The 22,299-nt window shown below is 44.2% G+C and overlaps 1 protein-coding gene and 1 pseudogene across 8 annotated transcripts in view; both read right to left on the reverse strand.

Moving 5' to 3' along the window:
• Window positions 1-22,299, reverse strand: part of NEDD4L (NEDD4 like E3 ubiquitin protein ligase) — a 328,121-nt gene that overhangs the window by 181,406 nt on the left and 124,416 nt on the right. Inside the window, exon 1 of one of the 8 annotated variants that reach the window (XM_073898121.1) lies at window positions 14,301-14,699. The exons of the other annotated variants lie outside the window; for them this stretch is intronic. The gene's annotated coding sequence lies outside the window, so the exon portion shown is untranslated. Of the gene's footprint in view, window positions 1-14,300; window positions 14,700-22,299 lie in introns of those variants that run through there. 8 annotated transcript variants of the gene reach the window in all.
• On the reverse strand, window positions 10,966-11,087 carry LOC112835389 (U2 spliceosomal RNA; annotated as a pseudogene).

Here is a 22,299-nt window from a genome sequence, read left to right on the forward strand (position 1 = left end):
CTTCCCGCCTTTCTAAGTTGTTCTTTTTCTAATTTCTTATGAGGCATACCCAAATCCCTTCATTTTCCATCTGCTTTTATACTGAGGGTAGCTTTCCTGTTCTAGAGGATATCCCCTTTCTAGGTGATCTACAATATTTAGACTTTTCTTTTTTATAAAGAACAGGAAAGAAAAACACCTCAAATGAAATTTTAAGAGCCACAATATAATTAAGCAATGGAACTAATCCTCTAGTTGGCATGCTAAGAGCAGGGGCTTAATAAATGAGCAGGCACAGGAGGAAGACTTGTCCCCATTTCCTTAGTACAGGCCAAGTCTCAACAAAAGTCTATCTTACTGCGCTGTCAGGTTTTCATTCTGCATGTCACACTTGGAAAGTGACTGGATTCATATCTAGGTTAAAAAAAATCACCACCAGAGTAAATGCTGCAGTCAGTATACATTCAGCCTCATATTAAAACTTCTATCTGTAATCAGAACAGTGCTCCAAATCTAGGGCACCACAGATCCTGCACCAACAAAAATGGGCTCTTAGGTCATGATGGTGAACTTACCAATGCAAGAATGTGGCCTGATGCCTTTGAGGTGCATCTTCAGGACAGGTGGGTGTGAACCTTCCCAGGTGATCAGAAGAACTCATCATCCGGAACCCACTCCATTTCCACGTTCAACAATGCACCATAGAAGAAGCAACCTCGTCTGTGTGATTGCTTCAGACAGCAACTCTTAAAAATCAATGCCGAAGGGACTGAAAGAGGGTCTGTGCATCCCAGGGTGAGTGGCTCTGACCTAATTAGAAAAGTGTCTGAGGCCAGAAGCAAAGCTGCTACTATTTTCTTAATCCTCACTACAGGGAACTTTAGAAGACTTAGAAGATCCCAACCTGGCCTGAGGAAATTGAAGATGACACTCAGATAAAATCGCATTCATTTATGCTCTACTAATTCAGAATTACTTTTATGATCTGGAAAGGTTTGGACTCAGGTTTCCGTTTTTAGACCCTATGACAACAGGCAGAGAAGGAGGCTCAACCTACTTATGGGAACAAATTTTAGAAGCTCTGACTCATGTGTAAACAACCCATGTGCTAATAACTTATCTGTTGGTTAAAGCACATACTTCTACTTGGGTTGCTACCCTAAGTCCTTTTTGAAACCACAAGAAATTAACATTTTCTACATTTGTTTTTACTTTGTTCCTGAATGTTTCCCCCAGTGAATCCCAGTAAGTAAGAGGTCATTATTAAAGGCCCATTATAGCAGGGACCGTTTGGTGGTAGGGTCTCTAAACCAGTGAGGAAATACATCCCTTCTCTTTGGGGTCCCCGCACTGCTTTCGGGTAAGGACCACAGTCCCACCCTACACAAATATCCTGTTAAGGACCTATTTCACCTACAGATCCTGATCAACACCCAGATGTCAGACACCAGTGCATATGTCAGAACAGAAAGTCATGCGTGTGACTGTACCCTGAGAACATTATTGGGAGGTGGGCATGGCTGGCCGCTGCTAAGTCACGGAGATGTTAGAAAGGTGGATTAAGATTCAGAGGCCCGAAGCTCTCAGGACTCTTAAATCTCCTGGCCGTCTGGGTACTAGACTGGCAACCCAAGTACCTTCCTAAGTTCCTGTTTCCCCGGAAAAAAACAGTCCTGGAGACAAAGCCCCCTACACCTAGTGTACATGTACATCACCCTAACCGCCTTACCTCATTCTTCAGCAGGGAGCTACTCTACTCCAGATGTAGGAGTCATAGTTCACAGTCAAGGCCCAGTACTGGCTATAAGCAAATCGTTTCCAATTCCCCAGAAATAGCTTTACCATGGGGTACTTAGTTGGCTGGTTTTTTGTTTTGTTTTCCCCTGCATGGCATTCTGCTTTTCATCTGTCAAAATTAAATGGGATTGTTTCCAAGGTTCAGGGGCAAGCAGCTACTATGGTTAAGAAATAATCTGGTTGTGGGGAGGGCAGGGCAGGGAGCGCCTGGGTGGCTCAGTCAAGGTTAGCATCTGCCTTTGTTTCAGATCATCATCTCAGGGTCCTGGGATGGAGTCCAGGGAGGCTGCCCCCACCAACTTGACTGGTTCCCTGCTCAGCGGGGAGTCTACTCCTCCCTCTGCCCCTCCCACTGCTCATGCTCTCTCTCTCTCTCTCTCAATTAAATCTTAGAAAAGAATCTGGTTGGGCCAGAGATTCTCGTATTATCATTTGAAGTACTTAAATTTCACTTTTTGGTGGAAATAATCCCTTTTTTTTTTAAGATTTTATGTATTTATTTGACACAGAGAGAGCACAAGCAGGGGAGAGAGGCAGAGGGGGAGGGAAAAGCAGGCTCTCCACTGAGCAGGGAGCCCAATGCAGGGATCGATTCCAAGACTCCAGGATCATGACCCAAGCCGATGGCAGACGCTTAACCAACTGAGCCACCCAGGTGCCCCTCTGGTGGAAATACTTCTAAACCCTTCTTATTCTTAGCAGATGGCTACATCCTAACTCTCAAAGAGGAGGGAGGCGTGTTTTACCTCGCAAAGGCCAGGGGGGAGGCAGGCCAGGTGAAGAGGCTTCTTCTTGTTTAAGGAGGGGTGGGAGGCCGGTATCTGCACGTCACCCCCGCTACCCATCACAACGCCGTGCCCAGGTAGGCATGCGGCCACGTCCTACTGCACATACCTCGTGGGGTCACAGCCACGTGGACCACCTGGCCTCCGTGCGCACACAATACCCCGTCTCGCCAGTCACTCGGCTGTCATTCCAGTGGCGGAGTCTGTCCCCTTGCCTCCCACCTGCGCTCTCTCTCCACTTTGTAGGTTCCCCCACAAATTTTAGCCAGGACGCCAGATCTCACGCCAGAGTTCCCGCGTCAGGCAAAGACGGATTCGCCACGCCGCCCCCAAGGTCTGAGGACAGGAGGTGGCGTCCCCGTGCCAACAGAGTTCAGAAGCCTGGTGGCGTTGGAGTAGAAAAGTTTGTGGGATCATTATGCTGACTTCGCCAAGCTCAGCTAAGGGGCGCCTAGGCTCCGTGCACAGGGAGCACTTCCACTCCTCCGCAAACCACCTTACTGCAGTTACAAGGAATGAAGGAAGCCTTTGTAGGGAGGCTGCTATCTGAGCGGGGCCTCCCCAGTAAGCAGGGAGCACCTGCGCATGTGCTCGCTCGCTCGCTCTCTGCCTCACACACACACCCCACCCCACAGGTATAGCATGAAGAATGGTGCGGAGTGGTGGGGGGGAGAATCAAACATACAGGGGCCTGGGCAGTTCAGCTTGGCGGCAGCAAAGCAGATGGAAAAGGAAGTGAAGGGGCCTCAGGCTGAACCAGAACTATCCTCTACCTGAATACCACGAAAACGGTATGGGGCCCCTTTTTCACAGTATTTTTTCCTTCTGGTGGCTTCCACCATGTCTCCATAAGTCTTCAACTAATGACATGAAAAACCTTGAAATTTCACGATTCTACTTTCTACATGTTTTCTATTCTTATTACATACCAATTAACTTAATCATCTTGTTTCCCTCTCCCGATTGACAAATCCAGTCCCTATCAGCTGCTGCTCCCTCCCTCCCTCCCTCCCTCTCTCTCTCTCTCTCTCTCACACACACACACACACACCCCTCCCTCCCTTTAGTGGAAACAACCCAAGCTATGTATGATTATAAAACAAACTTTCAAATATTTTTACCAAAAACATTTCTCCTAAATATAACTTCCATAATTTTGAGAAAGGCCAAATATTTTTCCCAGGTGACTATATTTATCTTTCTTTCATCTGTTAGTCCTTTGGCCATTTGTGAACACAACAGATTATGAGGAGTATTAGCTCAGTGCTCTAAGCTCACATTCCTATTGACCCATGTTTTAAGTACCAGCTAGAAGCTGGTGACCATAAAACCACCTTAGTTCACTAGCAGTTCATTAAGAGGACTAATGATCTAAATAAAATAGCAGGAAACAAAAATAGGTCACAATAAATGAGGATACCTATAATTAACTCTACATTACTTACTAGGGAGACCATCTTAGACTACCTTGTGATTATCCATCAGGTGATGTTCATTCAATTAGTTTAACTCTCAACCAAAACCTCTTTGTGTTGAGGTACTCACAGCCTACTGGATATTTGCACCTGATACACATTCTATTTGATACAAGGTTGAGTTCCTGACTTTCCATGTTATCTTTTTTTAATTTCTTCGTTGTATTCTGTCAGATTCCAGAGTTGGACAGCTTCATTTCATCTCACAAACCATTCAATCCTTCCCCCCCCCCCAGTGTTTTAGCACCTTCTTCCTCTTATACTTTTACACGCAACTCTCAGAAAGATGTACGATACTTATGAAACCTTTTGTGTCATGGATGTGTCGTGCTACACGTTATGGAAATTCTAAATTTTTAAAAAGACAAAAGCTCAGAAACGGATGCAATACCCATATATCATGACCCGTCAGCAATCAACATAATGTCAAGTATCTGTAAAGTCCCGTGAGTAATTTTCATCTATCTAGATGCCTACCCATTCTCTGGGCTGGAATGACCCCATGGAACCCTGCCCAGTGGAAATGCTAAGGTTTCTATTAGACGGTGAGCATCCTGAAGTAAAGGGACTTAATCCTCTGTATTCCTTATAACCACCTGTCACACAGACACCAAAAGCAAAATAAATGCTTATGTGAAGAACTAAATCATCCTTAACTATTTTGTAAATGTAGGAGGGCCTAAAGTGCAGAGGGGTACCATGACAAATCTGGTAATAAGGTCAATTCAGCCTTCAAATTAAAAAAAAAAGGCTAAATTTTTATTAAGAGTCCTTCTACATCCAAATGGCCAACAGGCACATGAAAAAGTGCTCAACATCACTCGGCATCAGGGAAATCCAAATCAAAACCTCAATGAGATACCACCTCACACCCGTCAGAATGGCTAAAATTAACAAGTCAGGGAACGACAGATGTTGGCAGGGATGTGGAGAAAGGGGAACCCTCCTACACTGTTGGTGGGAATGCAAGCTGGTGCAGCCACTCTGGAAAACAGTATGGAGGTTCCTCAAACAGCTGAAATTAGAGCTACCATTCGATCCAGCAATTGCACTACTGGGTATTTATCACAAAGATACAAATGTAGGGACCCGAAGGGGTACGTGCACCCCAATGTTTATAGCAGCAATGTCCACAATAGCCAAACTGTGGAAAGAGCCAAGATGTCCATCGACAGATGAATGGATAGAGAAGATGTGGTATATATACACAATGGAATATTATGCAGCCATCAAAAGGAATGAGATCTTGCCATTTGCAATGACGTGGATGGAACTGGAGGGTCTTATGCTTAGTGAAATAAGTCAATCAGAGAAAGACATGTATCATATGACCTCACGGATATGAGGAATTCTTAATCTCAGGAAACAAACTGAGGGTTACTGGAGTGGTTGGGGGTGGGAGGGATGGGGTGGCTGTGTGATAAGACATTGGGGAGGGTATGTGCTACGGTGAGTGCTGTGAATTGTGCAAGACTGTTGAATCACAGATCTGTACTTCTGAAACAAATAACGCAACATATTTTTTAAGAAAAAAGAAAAAGAAGAAGATAACAGGAGAGGAAGAATGAAGGGGAGTAAGTCAGAGGGGGAGATGAACCATGAGAGACGATGGACTCTGAAAAACAAACTGAGGGTTCTAGAGGGGAGGAGGGTAGGGGGATGGGTTAGCCTGGTGATGGGTATTAAAGAGGGCACATTCTGCATGGAGCACTGGGTGTTATGCACAAACAATGAATCATGGAACACTACATCAAAAGCTAATGATGTAATATATGGTGATTAACATAACAATAAAAAATTTAAAAAAAAAGAGTCCTTCTGGTTATTTTCTGTGGCTAGAAACGATGGCTTTTTCATGGCAGCTGATCTGAACTGGATTCACTTAAACCAGGCTTAGATTTCCTAGTACAAATTTTAAAGTGCTGGAAAAAATTCTTTAATCAATTACGCCCTTATAAATGGCAGTACATAGTTATTTTTCAAATGCAACAAGTTTTAGGGTCTGATTCATGACGTGTCTTCTCAGACAGTCTGGCAAGACTTAATTTATCTGAGAGCTCAACTACCAAATGGAGAATTTCATGTAATTATATAAAAAGTAAAAAGAATTTGAAAAATGTTTTTTTACTATAGTTATTTTAACATATACTAATTTAGGTACTAGCTAACATAGTTTAGAAAAAAAGATCATCTGTTTCTTAGTATAAAAAGCTGCCTTTAAAAGAAAACTTCTTTATTCTTGTACATTTACCAACACTCCATATTATACCAAAGTCTTTCCTCCAGTGTACTAAACCTCAGCACAGAATCTAGATAATCACTTCCACTTTCCAAAAATTGACCTTCCAAAACTGAAACTGGAAATGCTGAATCCAACAGTAAAGAATTTTTTATTATGCTAATGATTTCAAAATGTAGTCACTTTAGCTGCCAACTCAGTTTGGGGATAATTTAAGGAGTAATTTCCAATTAAGTTTTTATTTAAGTATGCACTGAGGCCTAATACTATCAGTTACACACATACACACACACACACACAAAGCAGCATCAAAGAAACCAATAATAATGGAAATGATGATGATGATGATGAAGGAGCTCGTACATGACGGTACACACCACTAGCAAGCTTTTTAAGGCCCTTAACCTTGATAAGAAAATGCACAATAAACTAAAAAAAATTTAGCATGAACAGAGTCATGAAATAAAAGCAAAGGTACTTACCCAACATGTGACACATGACATAAGAGATAAATCCAGAAGAATGAAGGCTGTGTATAAAGGGGAAGTAGAGAGCAGCACCAACCAGGAAAGACCTTGCCCCAGAAGAGATTAATTCTCAACCCTGTACAGAGAGAGGTCGGTGTGGAGCAGGAGGAGAGGCGCCTCAGGATGGGGGGAGTAGAATCTATTTGTTGAGAAGAAGCCTGCACTGTCCCTGTTGACGAAACACAGCTGTATCCCCTCCTGAAGGAGGCCACCAGACTGGCACACCCAAACTGGACTGGGCATGAGTTACCTGGGGGTCTGGGGAAAAGCTGACTGACTCGGTACATCTGAGCACAGGGTCCAAGATTCTACATGTCTAACAAGTGCCCAGGTGAGGCTGCTGGTCCACGGACCATACTTTGAGCAGCACTGCCCAAGAGGAGAGCCTGGCCAATGGTGGGCAGAGGGAAAGAGTCTTGAAAGGCCATCAACTGCTGGGCAGGGCACAGGAGAGCGGGGCTCAGGCTCTGCCCTCACTTCCTGGGTCTCCAGTCCTTCATCTGCTAACACCAGAAGGACGAGCCTATCTCTAAGTTGTCTTTCTAGCTTTAAAAACTTGGGGCAAGAAGGGAGGCTTATAACCTGAAGAGCTACACCTTCTAGATCAGGTGTTAAAGAGGAGACCAGAGCTTGAGGGAATGAGAGGTCATCAAGCAGTTGGGACTTCTACGAGACAAGACTGGAAGAATTAACTTGCCTCTTTAATCTTATCCCTTTATCCCTACTGGAATGCCTAGACAAAAATACAAAATGATGTGTGCACAAGGCTATTTATTGAGAAACAATGGACAAAGCTGGGAATAACCCTAATGTCCATCAGTAGGGGATTAACTGAATAAACTCTAATACATTCATACAAGGGTGTATGGCACAGCTGTAAAAATATGTGAGGACATTCTCTATACACTGATAGTAAGAAAATTGTGGAAAAAAAAACAAACGAACAAAACTAACAATATATCAAGTTGGTGCTGTAATCATATAGAGAAACATTATCTCACTTTACTTTAAAATGTGTTTTTATTGTACATCCCTAATGGGACAGACCCTAAGGTAAAAAGAATTGTAAAGCAATATTAAACTGTATCCAATAGCAATAAATGGCAAAAATGTCAGTAACTGTTCAAGTTGGGTGATAGGATCTCATTATGCGTTTGCCATCATGCAATTTTCTCTATTTTTGTATACACTTGAAAATTTTTTTAAAAATCAACTCTCCAAGTAACCTTTAATATTAACCCACATGCACACCAAGCGAGAATGCAAGAAAGGGGGCAGATGGGCAACAAAACTCACCTTAGTCCCAGGTGAACATCAAGGTTCCTAATATAAAATGTACCGCACAAGTCAGCAAGGGCAGGAATGGGGGAGGTTGGCTGACACCTACTACCACATAACAACATATTCCACATCTGTACACATTTTACTGTATTCAAATACATTTTCTATGATCTCATTCTGTTTTCACAACGTGATTTCTGATGACTAGCCCACTGAGAGCTAAGGTAATGGACTCAAACTGGTTCAAACCCAAGCTCTCCTATCTCCAAGCTTTCACACACTGCTCCCCAGTACCCACACCAACAGAGGAATGCGGTGGGGGCCAGGAGCCTAAGGGCCTTGCCAGAAATTTTAAGTCCAACTTTAAAAAAATTCATGCTGGGGCACCTGGGTGGCTCAGTCGGTTAAGCATCTGCCTTTGACTCAGGTCATGATCCCAGGGCCCTGGGATCCAGCCCCTCTCCTGTACCCTCCCCAACTGAGCAGGGAGCCTCCTTCTCCCTCTCCCTCTGCAGCTCCCCCTGCTTGTGCTCTCTCTATCAAATAAATAAAGTTTTCTAAAAATTAAAAAAAAAAGAATAAGTAACTCATTCTGATTTAAAGAATAAATAACTCATGCTGATTTTCATTTCTGCCTGAATACATACACGTTTAACACTTTCAGTGATTTATCAAATAGACCCACATGTATACTTTGTATCTTTATGAACCCAGGAAAAACAATTCCTTATTCCAGTTTCAGAGGCATTGAATTACACCAGGCTGCATTGGGACAGTGACATCTGTCACCCAGATGCCTTTAGAGGCCCAGCAAAAAAAGGGACACGTCCCATTGTCCAACTAGCACATTGCTGGTAGCATTCCCAGCTGATAGTATTTCAATTGGCACCTACAAATACACTTTCTGTTGATGTAACTTTTTAACCTGAAAATTCTGTCTAGTCTTTTAAATATACTACCTAGAAATGAGTCAGTGCAATGGCAGGCAATTAACATCACATAACATGGTTTGAAATTGCTCAAACCAATTTGGGCGCATTTTGGAAAGAGGCACTTCATGGCTATCCTGAGCAGAAAGCTGAGAGGTGAACAAGGAATTCAACTTCGCAGCAGCCTATTCAAGGAGGGGAAAAAAATCACTAACATTTACTACTATGTCCTTTAATAAAATGATAGTTTTTTGTTTAAATTAAGACCTTTTTTAAAGAACAGTTTAGTAGACTTATAGAATTATTCCAAAGATAATACACAGAGTTCCCATATACCACATCATCTGGTTTCCCCCATTATCAAATTTTACATTAGTATGGTACATTTGTTACAATTAATAAATCAAGGTTGATACATTATTATTAACTGAAATCCATGCTTTATTCAGATTGCCTGTTTTTCCCTAATGTCCTTTTTCCTATTCCAGGATGCAATTTTGATTTTCTTACAATTTAAAATTCACCACAGGAAGGCTATTTAAGCAAATATGACAAATACAAGGATAAAGGACTAAAATGATACTTCTCAAAGCCAGAAAAATGCAAATATTGGATGAAACACCATCAAGAGTCAGCTCTTCAATAGACCAGCCTTGATCTATATAGCTCCCATAACCATCATTTTAGAGAACCTGTCAAATGGGTCATGAATTTCCATGTGTGCAAAGCGAGTTATGGTATGAAGAACACCAGTGTGGAGTCAGGTTCAGATAGTAAGGCTGGGTCAGTCATGCTAAGCTTAGGTGTCACTGAAATCAGGGCAACAAAGAGCTCCTGGAGTCAGAAACATACTTCTGTGGGTACCGCCGGGCCCCAAAGGCACGCTAGCCACTGCCCCATCCCCAAAATGAGTTCGAGCAAATGAAGGAGTTGAGAAAGGAAAGCATAAAAAGGGAACCTGAAAGATTTCTAAGAGCAGGGCATGGATGACAGCTAGTGTGGAGGAGGTGAGCACAGGATTAAATGGAAGCTAATTCATTAAGTGATTAGGCAAAAATTGCCCTAAGAACTGAAACAGGGAGGGAGAAACCATGTCAGCATGGTTAGAAAAAGGAAGCCCACCTTTCTGGGCTCGAGTCCATCTCAAAGGAGAACGTGTTAGACTAAACTGATTCTTGAAATCCCCTTCTGCGTCGAAAATGCCACCGTGTCTTCTCATTTTGGTCACCAACAGCCCAGTGAGGTTAGCGGCAGGGACACCTGATCCTGCCATCGGCCACAGAGGGCCTCTGAGGCATGACCACAACCAGGTCTCCCCACCAGCTGCCACGGAGCGATCCCACAAGCAGAGAGCTTCTCCTGCCTGACGGGGAACAGAAATCCTCCTGGCAGGCTGATGGTATGAGCAAACGATCCAGTCACTACTAAATAAATTACGTTAAAGAAAGACCCTCTGCAAGTAATCTGAACTTACAAGAAAGACATTTTATTGTCTTGAAGCTATGGAGCTATGTATCACATGATCCATTAATTTGTTAATTCAACCAGGCCCAATTGAGCACTTTTGGCAAAACAACAACAAACAACTGGCTTTAGTTCCTTCGTGGAGAGGCTACCCAGAGAGTTCAGATTTTCTGTGGCCTTTTAAACTTTGTTCACCCCTTATTGACAGCAAGTGCCCTGGCACTACTGACACTTTGGTTAGACACTTCTTTGTGCTGGAGGGCTGTCCCGTGCACTATAAAGACCAAGCAGCACCCCCGGCCTGTCCCCACAAAAGGACAGTCAAAAATGGCTCCAGACATTGCCAAATGTCCCCTGGGAGGGAAGCAGCAAGATTGTCCCTGGCTGAGAACCTCTGCCTTAAAGTAATTCATGATATATATAAACACAATATGATTTCAATCGTAACGTAAGATTTCAATGTGGATTAAACGATGTTTTAAAAACCTTAACTGGTCCATATGTACCCGTATTTATCTCAGAAAACATAATCACCGTGAATGACTAAAGAAGCAAAATTTGGTAAGAACAGATACTACACTTGATCTTAGCCAAAAGGCTAAAGAAGCAAAATTTGGTTTTTCCCTCCACTCTTGAGTTAGTACTTTTTTTTTACAACAGTTAACTAAACATAATGTATAGACTTGATAATGACCCAGAATCAAGGAATTGGGGTTAGAAATCATTCTCAATCCTTTCCGTCCCAGGATTCCAAAGTAAACATCAGATTCTACACACAGAAGCCGAACCAACCAAGCACAAGGCAGAACGTGGTCTGGGAAAGAAGCCAAACCCAACGAGTCATGACCACTGGGTGCCACCCACCCTACCTACATTCCACCTCAGAGGACCATGGGCGCACTGCCCAAGGGCCATTTTGCCACCAGCGATTAACACAGACCCCATTCCCTAAAAGAAGATTAAGGCCAAGCAAAGAAGAAAGCTAATTTAAGTATGTGCCTCATAAACGCCTCAGGCTAATGTCCGGAGCTTTCCAACAAGTCACTCAGCTTAAATTTGGGGGTGGAGAGGAGAGGAATTTTTTTTTTTTTTTAAGGTTTTATTTATTTGAGAGAACGAGCGAGAGAAAGACACAGCGAGAGAGGGAACACAAGCAGAGGGAGGGGCAGAAGGAGAAGCAGGCTTCCCGCCGAGCAGGGAGCCCGATGCAGGGCTCGATCCCAGGACCCTGGGATCGTGGCCGGAGCCGAAGGCAGATGCTTAACCGACTGAGTCACCCAGGCACCACGAGAAGAATATTTCTATCATCAACAGTGAAACAGGACGAGGAAGTTCTTCAGGGAAACCTGAGAGATTGCAGGTTTGGTGCCTAACTGGCTGCAAAAGCGGTTTCTTAAAAATCATTAAAAAAAGACATTCCTCATTTTCGTGGTTATGGAAGCTATTTCTTCTTCTAGGTGTTCAGTGTGAATGTGTGCAACTCACCACCACCACATATTTAGGTCAAAAGAAAACAGCTAACTCTATCCAACCTGTAGCCCCAAGGCCATCCCAAGGCCTCTTTCCTTCGAGAAGGGAAGCCAGTGGATGTCCTCTCAGAAGAAGGGGAGGAGTGCAGATGGTTGCCAGGGTGGCTTAGAGACCCAGGCAGTCTGCACCTGGGCTGGGAGATGGGGCTCACCCCACATCACCACCCCCTGAACTAAAGTGTGAGCAGCCCTCCCTAAAGCAGGCTCAGCACAAAGGCTCTCTAGATGGGTCTCTGGATTTCTGGAGCCCTCCACTTCACAGAGCGCTCTGCAGCTGCTCCCTTCCCCTGAATATCTTTGGTTCCACCTCATCTGGCTCACACCAAACTCACCCCCCCACACCCCGGCCACCCCCAGGGAAAGAGAACACATAAAAAGAGAACTGGCTGTGCCCAGTTTCTACAGGTGGGCAGATGGCTGGCACAGAATAAGTCACAGGGGAGGACCAGGGAGTTCAGCCTGTGTGGTACTAACCAAGCTAAACGTTAATCATGGCACAGGATCATTTACATTAAAGATCATTAACCAGGCGCTCAGGCCTCTTGGCAAAGAATGAGAGTTCACAAGCTGAAAAAATGCATTTAGATAAAGTCCCAGCCTCTTGTTGCCAAACACAGCAACTGGGTCACTTCAGGAGAAGGGCACCTCAATGGCACAGAAGGAGCAGAACCCAAGAGGGGCATCTGGCGAGGGGTTGGGGGGCGCACTTCTTTCTTTCCTTCCAGAATGTTCTCCACCCAGAGCTGCAGTTAATTCTCTGAGATTTATTTTCTGTTCTTCCTCATCCCTTATGAGGTATAACTGTAACCTCGCATGCAAGAAGTTTACAGGTAAGGAATTATAAACAGGTAAGGTGTGCAGACTTTGTGTCTCCAATTTTCCATTTCTTGGTGGAAACCTCTCCTTTTTAAGGTGGTGGTTTCAACTCCAGAGTTTTGAGCCACACAGAACAAGGATTACATGTCCCTCTTCATTAGGCGGCTCTGCCTTTTCTCCCACATCCAGGGCCCCAATATCACTTCTCACGCAAAACCAGAAGTCGCCATCAAGCAAACAGGGTCAGAAGTTCAATTTCACACATTACAGACAGCCATGGTTTTGAAGACTTCTGACAAGTGTTCTTTCTGACATGCTTCAAGCGGCTACACAGGCTCAGGCTTCCCCCCTCACACACCCTCCTCCACAGCTCAGAGATCATCACCAGTTCCACCGCCATCCTTTGTCGGAGGCAGCCTGAGAGTTTCTTGTTAGGGACTCACCCAAAAAGAGCAAGCACTGCCCTGCTTTTCCATCCCAGTATTACATAATTCAATTTCCCTCCAATTACATATTTGCCAGAAAGCATTATTTGTGACCGAAGTAGAAAGAAGGGGGGGGTGGGGAGTAGAACCACACTAATTCTTGCTAGGGAGATTAATCTGAAACAGACAGACAACGGACTCCTGGAGATTAATCTCTATACGTATTTTTAATGACATTTAGCACGAGTACTCTTTTAACTTAGAGTCCAGAAAATCTAACTGCCAGTTTTATTTTCTCTATAAGGGAATACAAATTTGTATGTCTGGAGACTGGAAAATGTGGGGGAAAGATGATCAGGCACCTGGTTTACAATTCTGAAAAGTTCCTAACTGAATATCCATCCACAGAAGAGCAAAATCATTTAATCTGTGTGAACACAAGTGAAAACTAAAGTTAGGAGTCATGTGACTCATCCTCAAGCATTTCCTGTAAAGGTTATAAAACAAATAAGGGAGGTGTTTGTATCCCAGGAGGTAAATCTAAAACAGTAGAGAGGTACGCCTGTCCCACCATGACCTAGCCGACTGCATTTGCTATGTTTAAATTGAACTTAACAATGAAGTCTAAAAAGAAAACATTTTAAATAAAAGACCTATCCTCATGTCACCTGGAGTTTTGTACCAAATTTCTAAACTCTGCATGACAGATCCTTCACTGTGTCTATTTCTGACATTTCAGGAACACAGTGATGACAAATGCAGTAATTTATTCATAAAAGGGTGGGGGGGCGGAAGAGCAATATCTAGAATAGTTTTTCAGAGCACAGGAAAAAAAATAGGTCTCAAACCAGACGACATAGGTTAAACACGTAATTAAAATGTTTCACTGTATATACTTTTATTCTTGCAGCATGCAAAACATGTTTAACGGACACAAAAGAGATCAAGTAATTCCCCCAATTCTGATCCAATTTTGATTAAAGCTAACAAATCCACTGTAAGAGAATGTTCTCCTGATTTAACCAAGGAAAACAGAACCCTTTGTGGCGCTTACCAGATCCTGGGCAGGAAGACCTCCTTTTAAAGGGGAGAGAGACAGAGCGAGGCTGGTCTAGATGCAGATGGTTGTCTGTTTCCCCTAACAACAGCAGCAGTGAGAAGAAATCCTGGTCTCCGCCGGTTCCTCCTGTTGACAGGTGATCAGCAGCCTGGGGCGGGAGGCTCCGCACTCCCTGGGAGGTGTTTCCAGGGGAGGGTTCTGCAGCAGCTCCCGCCCAGGTAAGGCCCCACAGAGAGCCACCCACCCCAGACACCCTTGAGCCGTACTGGCTGGTGCTGTGCCGAAGCCTGTCTGGGCTGGAAGCTACTGCGGATGCCTGCGCCTCGAACAAATCAGGAGCAAATTCAAATGTGGGGAAGAGAGGAAGCCGCTCATCTGAGGCAGCAGAACCAATGGCTATAGGAGGAACTTTGTGGATTCAAGAGACACAAAACACAAGACACGGTCCCGCAACACTGCCCCCGCAAAAGAACAACGGGAAAGTTAACAGCTGACTTACAGGAAGAAGTGCGCACACCCGGCCTAGCCGAGGGGACCTGGGACTTTAGAAACCCCAAGGCACACGGAATGTCCCTTTTTGAAAATTAATGGCATTTCCCCCTAAATGTTCATGCCAACGTTGAAAGGAAGGACATTCAAGGAAATGAAGAAATCCTTCTGGATACTCATGTTTAAATAATTGCTCAGTTGCCCTCCTCTATATGGAATGAGCACGTGAGGAATGAGATCCTGGGGGCAGAAACCAGCAATTCAAGGTCAATGGGCCTGAGCCCCACCTCCCAAAAGCTGGTGGCTCTAACAGTACTGTCCTAAATCAACCACAGCCACCCCCTTTGACCTCCCCTCAATTTAAAAACCAATCCAACACGTATCCAATAGCAAAAGATAAGTTTCTCCTACTCTCTATTTTAACCAATGTCTCCAACAGGTTAGGGAGGCCGATGTAAACATCATTTTAGCATCTGAAGGTCAAAGCTAAATCATGTGGCCCCTCGGCCCAAAGCGTGAAAGGTATACCAACCTGCAGCCCAAGTCAGAGGAGGTTTCTGACCCAAATTCCTGGGGCCAAGAACATGCACATGCTTACTTCTAGGAGTCATTAATGTTGAGGGGAAAGATAGGCACTTAACTCAGCCAGAAGTCTTTTTCTTTTAAAAGGCAATGATTTCTTAAAATGGAATTCAGGGGCTGCTTAGGATACTACTCTTTGACAGGAACAACAGTGGCATGAGTAACCCCCATCAGTGCTATGCTTCGAAAGACCTTCGATGGGAGGGGGACTCGCAGAATCCCGCTGGGGCCAAGAAGCTGCCGTCACCATCTAGTGGTGGCTCTTGCACATTGCAGTCATGAGCCCCACACCACCTTCAACCCATCCTTCTAAAGGAGGCTGGTTGGCATTCCTGCTTCACTGATTTTCTGAAAACAGGTTTGGCCGTTGTTCTTTCTTCCCCAGCACATCTTCTTCCCCACCCTCCTCCTTTCCCACAGACTTCTGATCAGGCTACTAATTACAAGTGGAAGGTTCAAAGTTCTGTTCTTCCCTTTCACTTCTGTCTCCGATCCAACACCTGGTGATTTGGTTACAAAGAATAAAGTCCCCAAGACAGAGAAAAGAGAAGCAAAGAGCCAGTATGTTCCCAAAACGTAACAGCCAAGGGCCAACTGGAAAATATGAGGCAGGCATCTTCACCAAGGAAGGAAGCCAGTTGAAGACCCAGGACATGACGAAAAAGAGGCAGTCTTTGAGCCGGGCCCTGGCCAGTGAGCAGGACTCGGGTGGGTTCAGGGGAGTTGTTCTGTGCGGCTGGAGGACAGAATGGGCTGGAAAAATCAGGTCACAAAGAGTGGCCAATCAGGTAACATTTGAAAAAATGCTCCCAACCACTTCACTCCTCCAAAGACTTCATCGATCCCTGGTGAATATATTTAGGTCCAGGAGGCTCCCAAAAGCAGGTGACTGACCACCTCAGGAAAAATATGCCAGAAGAAGTGAGGTCTACAGAGAAGAAACTGGAAAATTCACATTTAAGAGGTGTCGCTGGGATATGCTCTAAAACAGTATTGGGGATTTCTGAGCAAGTACCCAGGGAAGACGGTGCATGCAGGTTTGACAGACAGCCGCGGAAGGCCTGGGTGACCAGATGTGCAGCAGCTGCTTAAGAGTATAAACGAAGATGCCTCCTTTGCTTACTAGTACAGGTAGGAATTTCCAGGATTTCATACTATGTAAAATGTCCTTCCTGTTGTACCCACATCACCTCAGTAGGCTATGTGCAACAATTATAAAATGAACTACCTGACCGAAATTTAGCTTTCTTTTCTACAGGCGTACCTCTGAGACATTTCAGGTTCCATTCCAGACCACCAAAGTAAAGCAAGTATCAAAATAAAGGGAATCAAATGGATTTTTTGGTTTCTCAGTGCATATAAAAGTTCTGTTTACACTATACTGTAGTATATGTATGCACAGTAAAATTAAAAAAAAAAAAAACAATGCACATACCTTAAGTTAAAAATAGTTTATTGAAGGGCGCCTGGGTGGCTCAGTCAGTTAAGCGTCTGCCTTTGGCTCAGGTCATGATCCTGGGGTCCTGGGATCGAGCCCTGAGACGGGCTCCCTGCTCAGTGGGGAGTCTGCTTCTCCCTCTGCCTCTGCCCCCCACTCGTGCTCTCTCTCGTGCGTGCGCTCTGTCAAATAAATTCTTTTTTAAAAATTTAAAAAAACATTTCATTGCTAAAAAGTGCTAACCATCATCTGAGCTTTCAGTGAGTCATAACCATGGATCACAGATCACCATAATAAATATAATAATGAACAAGTCTGAAGTATTGGGAGAATGACCAAAATGTGACAGACACGTAACAGTGACCAAATGCTGTTGGAAAAACAACACCAACAGCCTTGCTTGATGCAGGGTTGCTACAAACCTTCACCTTGTGGTAAGAAGCAGTATCTGTAAAGCCCAATAAAGCAAGGTATGCCTGTACTAGGTTAATTCAAGAGGTGTATTTCAGGACGTTGTCTTCCAATCAAATGTACACTCTCTTAAGAGCTCGCCAGTACTACAATTAGCTCTTTCCTAAATTCCATTTATACAAACTGGCAAAAAGATAAAATGAGATAAAATAGCTTTGATCAAGAAATACAGTCCACATATACCCCACCACCACCACCCACGACACTGGCCTTGCTCTCTTGTCAGCCACTTTACTTCAGAAACCTCGGTACCGGTCACAGGCACATCCCCAAGGCCCCACAGGCTGCTGCGTTGTGTTGGAACAGGACAATATCCAACATAAATACTGATTCTTTAAAACAATCAAGAAATGAAGCAAGCAGGCAGAAAGACAACTCCATGCGTTAACACATCCCCTCCTTTTTAAATGTCTGGAAATCAGTGCCCGATGTTCAAGGGCCACACTGAGCTCAAATCAACAATAGATGACAAATTCCTGGAGGCCCAAACTCTGTGTTCCCTGGCTCCCGGCACACCACCTTGGACAAGAAGAGAGAGTTACTAAGTTCCACTGAAAGACAGATGCAAGTGCCTGTGAGCTGCATCCCCACAAACTAACCCAGCAAAAAGCCCCGAGCCTTGCGTTCTACGAGGCAGGAAACAAATGAACCGGACCACATCAGGGCAGCCCGGTGAAGACCATTACAGTGAGCAGTCCACTGTCAAAGGACTAGCATGAATCACTAGACTGGATAAGCCAGGAGTCAGGAGACCTGCAAACTAACCCTAATGATGCCATTAACCACCTTCTTTCCTTGATTTAAGGCAACTTAACATCTTCACCTTTCTGAACTCAGCAAGTCTCTCATAGGAAAGTAGTAGAGGAAGGTGCCCACCCTCTTCCCTAGTTGTTAAATCAATGGGCACCTGACACAAAGTCAGTACTGCTGAGGATTGCGAATCATTTGTGATCCTGAGCACGAATTTAAACTCTCCATCCCAAAACACTCGTATGTAAGGCACAGTCCCTTGTCCTACGGTGTCACGATCCAGGCTCACATATTTAGGAACTCGGGCTTAAAAACCCAACTCAGATGCTGTCTCGCTTGCTTCCAGGTATCAAGTACCACATGCTGGCACTGGGGCTTCTGGGATGGAAGGGTCGGCCTCTCCCTGCCCATCCAGATCTTCTTTTCCTGAAGCCCTCAACACATGTCCTCTGTGCACACAATTTAGCACTTAGCCTGTCCACCAAGTTCTAAATAAATGTAATTTTTTTTTTAAAGGCTGTATATTTATTTATTAGAAAGAGAGTGAGCAGGAGAGCAAGCACAATTGGGGGTGGGGAGAGGGAGAAGCAGACTCCCCACTGAGCAGGGAGCCCGATGTGGGGCTTGATCCCAGCACCCTGGGATCAGGACTTGAGCCGAAGGCAGATGCTTAACGACTGAGCCACCCAGGCGCCCCTCATTGTGTTAATTCTTTTGAAGGTGCAAGAAGATGGATTTAAACCACCGGGGTAAAAGGTCTATTCTGAGGTTCAAATCACAGGTTCTCAGGCACTAAAGAGGCAATTTTATTTTCTAAAACTGAAACTTTTCCAATCTTTATGAAAGCAATGTAGATTCTTTACAGGAAAATCACACACACACACATACACATGTGAAGGAAGAAAATGAACACCCAGGAATCCCCTTCTCTAACACTATTAACACATCAGTATGTTACTATCCTTTCAGATCGCCTATATTTGTTTTTGTGTAGGTTTCTTACAAAAAGATGGGAACAAATTATACAAATCAATCTGTAACTTACTTTTTCATTGGATAGGTTTCCATTGCATCACATACTTGCATCATTTTTAATTAAGGTTTTGTACTATTCCATTTTAGAGATCTACTTATAATTAAACTATTTCAGATTGTTTGAACTCTGTCATTATGATAAACACTGCTTTGGAGGGGCAAAGGGAAGGTTGTCCCCAAATATACTGCTTTGACATGAAGATCATTTTGAGTTAAAAAGCAATCAAGGGGCGCCTGGGTGGCTCAGTCGGTTAAGCATCTGCTTTTGGCTCAGGTCATAATCTCAGGGTCCTGGGATTGAGCCCCACATCGGGCTCCCTGCTCAGTGGGGAGCCTGCTTCTCCCTCTCCCTCTCCCTCTCCCCCACTTGTGTGCTCTCTCTCTCTCTCTCTCAAATAAACGAAATCTTAAAAAATCTTAAAAAATAAAAAGCAGGGGCACCTGGATGGCTCAGTTGGTTAAGCGACTGCCTTTGGCTCAGGTCACGATCCCGGGGTCCTGGGATTGAGTCCCGGTCTCCCTTTCCCTCTGCCTCTCTCCCCTGCTTGTGCTCTCCTGCTCTCTCTCTGTCAAATAAATAAAATTAAAAAAAAAAAATAAAAAATAAAAAACAATCAAAACAGATTCAGGAAAAGCTCTTTACCTCCCCGACTACCTAAAAAGAATTAGAGGACTTGCTCCAGGAAGACAGCGATCACCACAGATCACCACATTATTCTGTGACCTAGGTTTGGTACACAGGGAGGAACCTAGCAAGGCCTGTTTGGTCAAATCCTCTGTGTCCCAATGTTTCTGAGAGGCCCAGCAAACATGTGTTTACCAAACATTTGCTCTTTTTCATCTCGCTGTGAATGGCAGTCCTTCCCTTGGAAGTCCCAGTGCCCTACCCCCTTCTCCTTAGTTCCGAGTTAACAGATACACCTCGTTGTGCCGGACTGTCTTTGGAATTTCCATGTCTGTGTGAATTCCCCTTACTTACCCTACTCAATTTTATTTTCTCCTGTTAATCTGTCTTATGTCAATTTGATTTTTAGTCTGGCTAGCAGGACCTTGAAGGTGACAGGATGTTCTTGCTCCCTGACAGCTTCATCATTAAAGCTTAATTCTTTGGATATATATGTAAAATATAAATATTTTATAAAACATGTATCGCACATATATATCCTTAGGATATACGTATAAGGATACAATACATACCTCACTATTTTCTTAGGAGTTCCTTCTGAAGCGTGTTAGCTACATCATCAGGCACGCACATTTTTCTTTCAGTATACTGATAACATTCAATAATATACCTACTGCAGAAAATTTAGAAAAAAAGAAAAAAACTGGTAACTCTACCAACCTGATAATGGTGTTAACATTTTATTGTGAGCCCATTTCAAGCTCTTCTATGTGTCTATGTTCTTCTTCTTCCCAATTTTAGAAAAATTTTGCCTCAAGGAACACTTGGTTGGTTTTACCAGGGGTTTTAATTTTAGGAGAATTCCATAAGAAATATTCAATTTATCTACTTTAAATTTAATAACATGAATCAAAACTTTCATTCAGGAAGTCCTACTGTGGACCAAAAAAAGGCCAACCTCAAAGTAGGTTAGTAAACACTTTATTCGTTGTCTTCCTGAGGACCGTGGCCCAGGAGACAGTATTTCAGGTGGCCCTGAGGAAAGGCTCCGAAGCCCATCAGCTACAGGGGAGATTCCATACGCAAAAAGGGGAAAGAGGTCTACGTGCTTGTAAGCAGTTCTCCGAATATTTGCATGCCACAAGGTACCATTTGGTTGTGAAAATTACGGTTTCCTGATTTCCACACAGACATCCTTAGGTCATCTTAATACATTTCTATCATTATCTGATTGTTCCAAAATATCGCCTGCATGCCTCTGCTTAACTGGTTTTCTGGTTCTTCTCGTTCCTGAGATGCCCCCCGAGGTTACATGAGAGGGTCATAGAAGGCTGACAGTCACCTCCTGAAGCTTTCGTGCGCACAACAAAGGTAGACAAACACAGGGAAGGGCCAAGAGGAGAGAAGATCCACTACTGCCCCTGGACTTTGGGCTTCCCTCTGGAGGATCACTGCCTTCGAAGTCACACATTCGCCGTTAGTTACAACCTATGGATTCAGGGGAAGAAAACAGCCAAAACCCCTGGCCACAGAGCTAGCGCAGGCTGACCAGAATGTGGTCAAGGCCCACATCAGCGTCTCAATCCCATTTTATATAGTCTGTGCCCGCGCTCAGTAGCTGTTGCCACCCTAAGCTCATAACCGTCAGGTGTACCTGTACTGAACTTGGCCAGCCAACTGCAGGGTCCAAAACTCAAACCAGTCCGGCGGACAGGCTAAAGGTGCCCAGGGCAGACCGTGAGTTCTAAGACCTACCAATTCATTCTCGCTTTCATCTAAGGTTCACTGCTTAGAAGTCGCTTTCTCCCCCCGCCGCCCCCCCAACGCTTGGGTTGTATAATTTCAACAACCCTGGTGTAAAGGTCAAACCTGTGGTTTTGGTTTTGGTCAGAAAGAAGAGAGAGATGTACCCCCAGAGCATTCCAGGGCTTGGGGGGAGTTCGGGTGGGGAACGAGCCAGAGGGTGCTGAACTTTTAAAGACAAAAGATCCTGGTGTCTTTCAAACAGCAGGCTAGGCAGATAGAGAGAAAGGCTTTATAAAGTCTAAAAATAGGTACTCGCAGCAGAATGGTTTCTTTCGAGAACAATTTTAAAGATTCCCAGGAGGTGTCAGGTGTTGAGTAAATATCAGAGGAGAATAAAGGCTTTCTGAGCTGAGCTGTTGGGGAACTGCAAAGCCTGGCGAGGGATTCCTTTGCTTTTGCCTGGCGCCCCTGGACAGGTGAAAGAGAAGTCTTTTGTTCCCATCCCTGCTGTAGCACAAAGGGGACTGGGAGAGAAGGTCAAGGCTTGGTTTCAGACGCAGGAGAGCAGTGCAGAGAAATAACTCCGGGCTTCTAGTTCTCTGGCCTCACAGACGGGCAGGAAGAATATTAGACCATGCAACTGTTTTCATTAGAAAGACAATGAATGAATGAAGCCCCCTGCAATACTAACAATAAACAGAGATTAATAACAAGTACAGATTAGTTGTGCAATAATACAGATTACTATCCATCGTACAGACATAAGTAGGCATTAACTCAACTTCCATTATTCAAAACTAGGTGCTGAAGACCAGTAGGCTTATCCAGCGCCCTGTCCAGAAGTGTGATGTTGCTGG

This window comes from Callorhinus ursinus, unplaced genomic scaffold (assembly GCF_003265705.2).
Source record: "Callorhinus ursinus isolate GAN/ISIS: 27379988/994484 unplaced genomic scaffold, GSC_fseal_2.0 scaffold11, whole genome shotgun sequence".
Taxonomy (NCBI): Eukaryota; Metazoa; Chordata; class Mammalia; order Carnivora; family Otariidae; genus Callorhinus; species Callorhinus ursinus.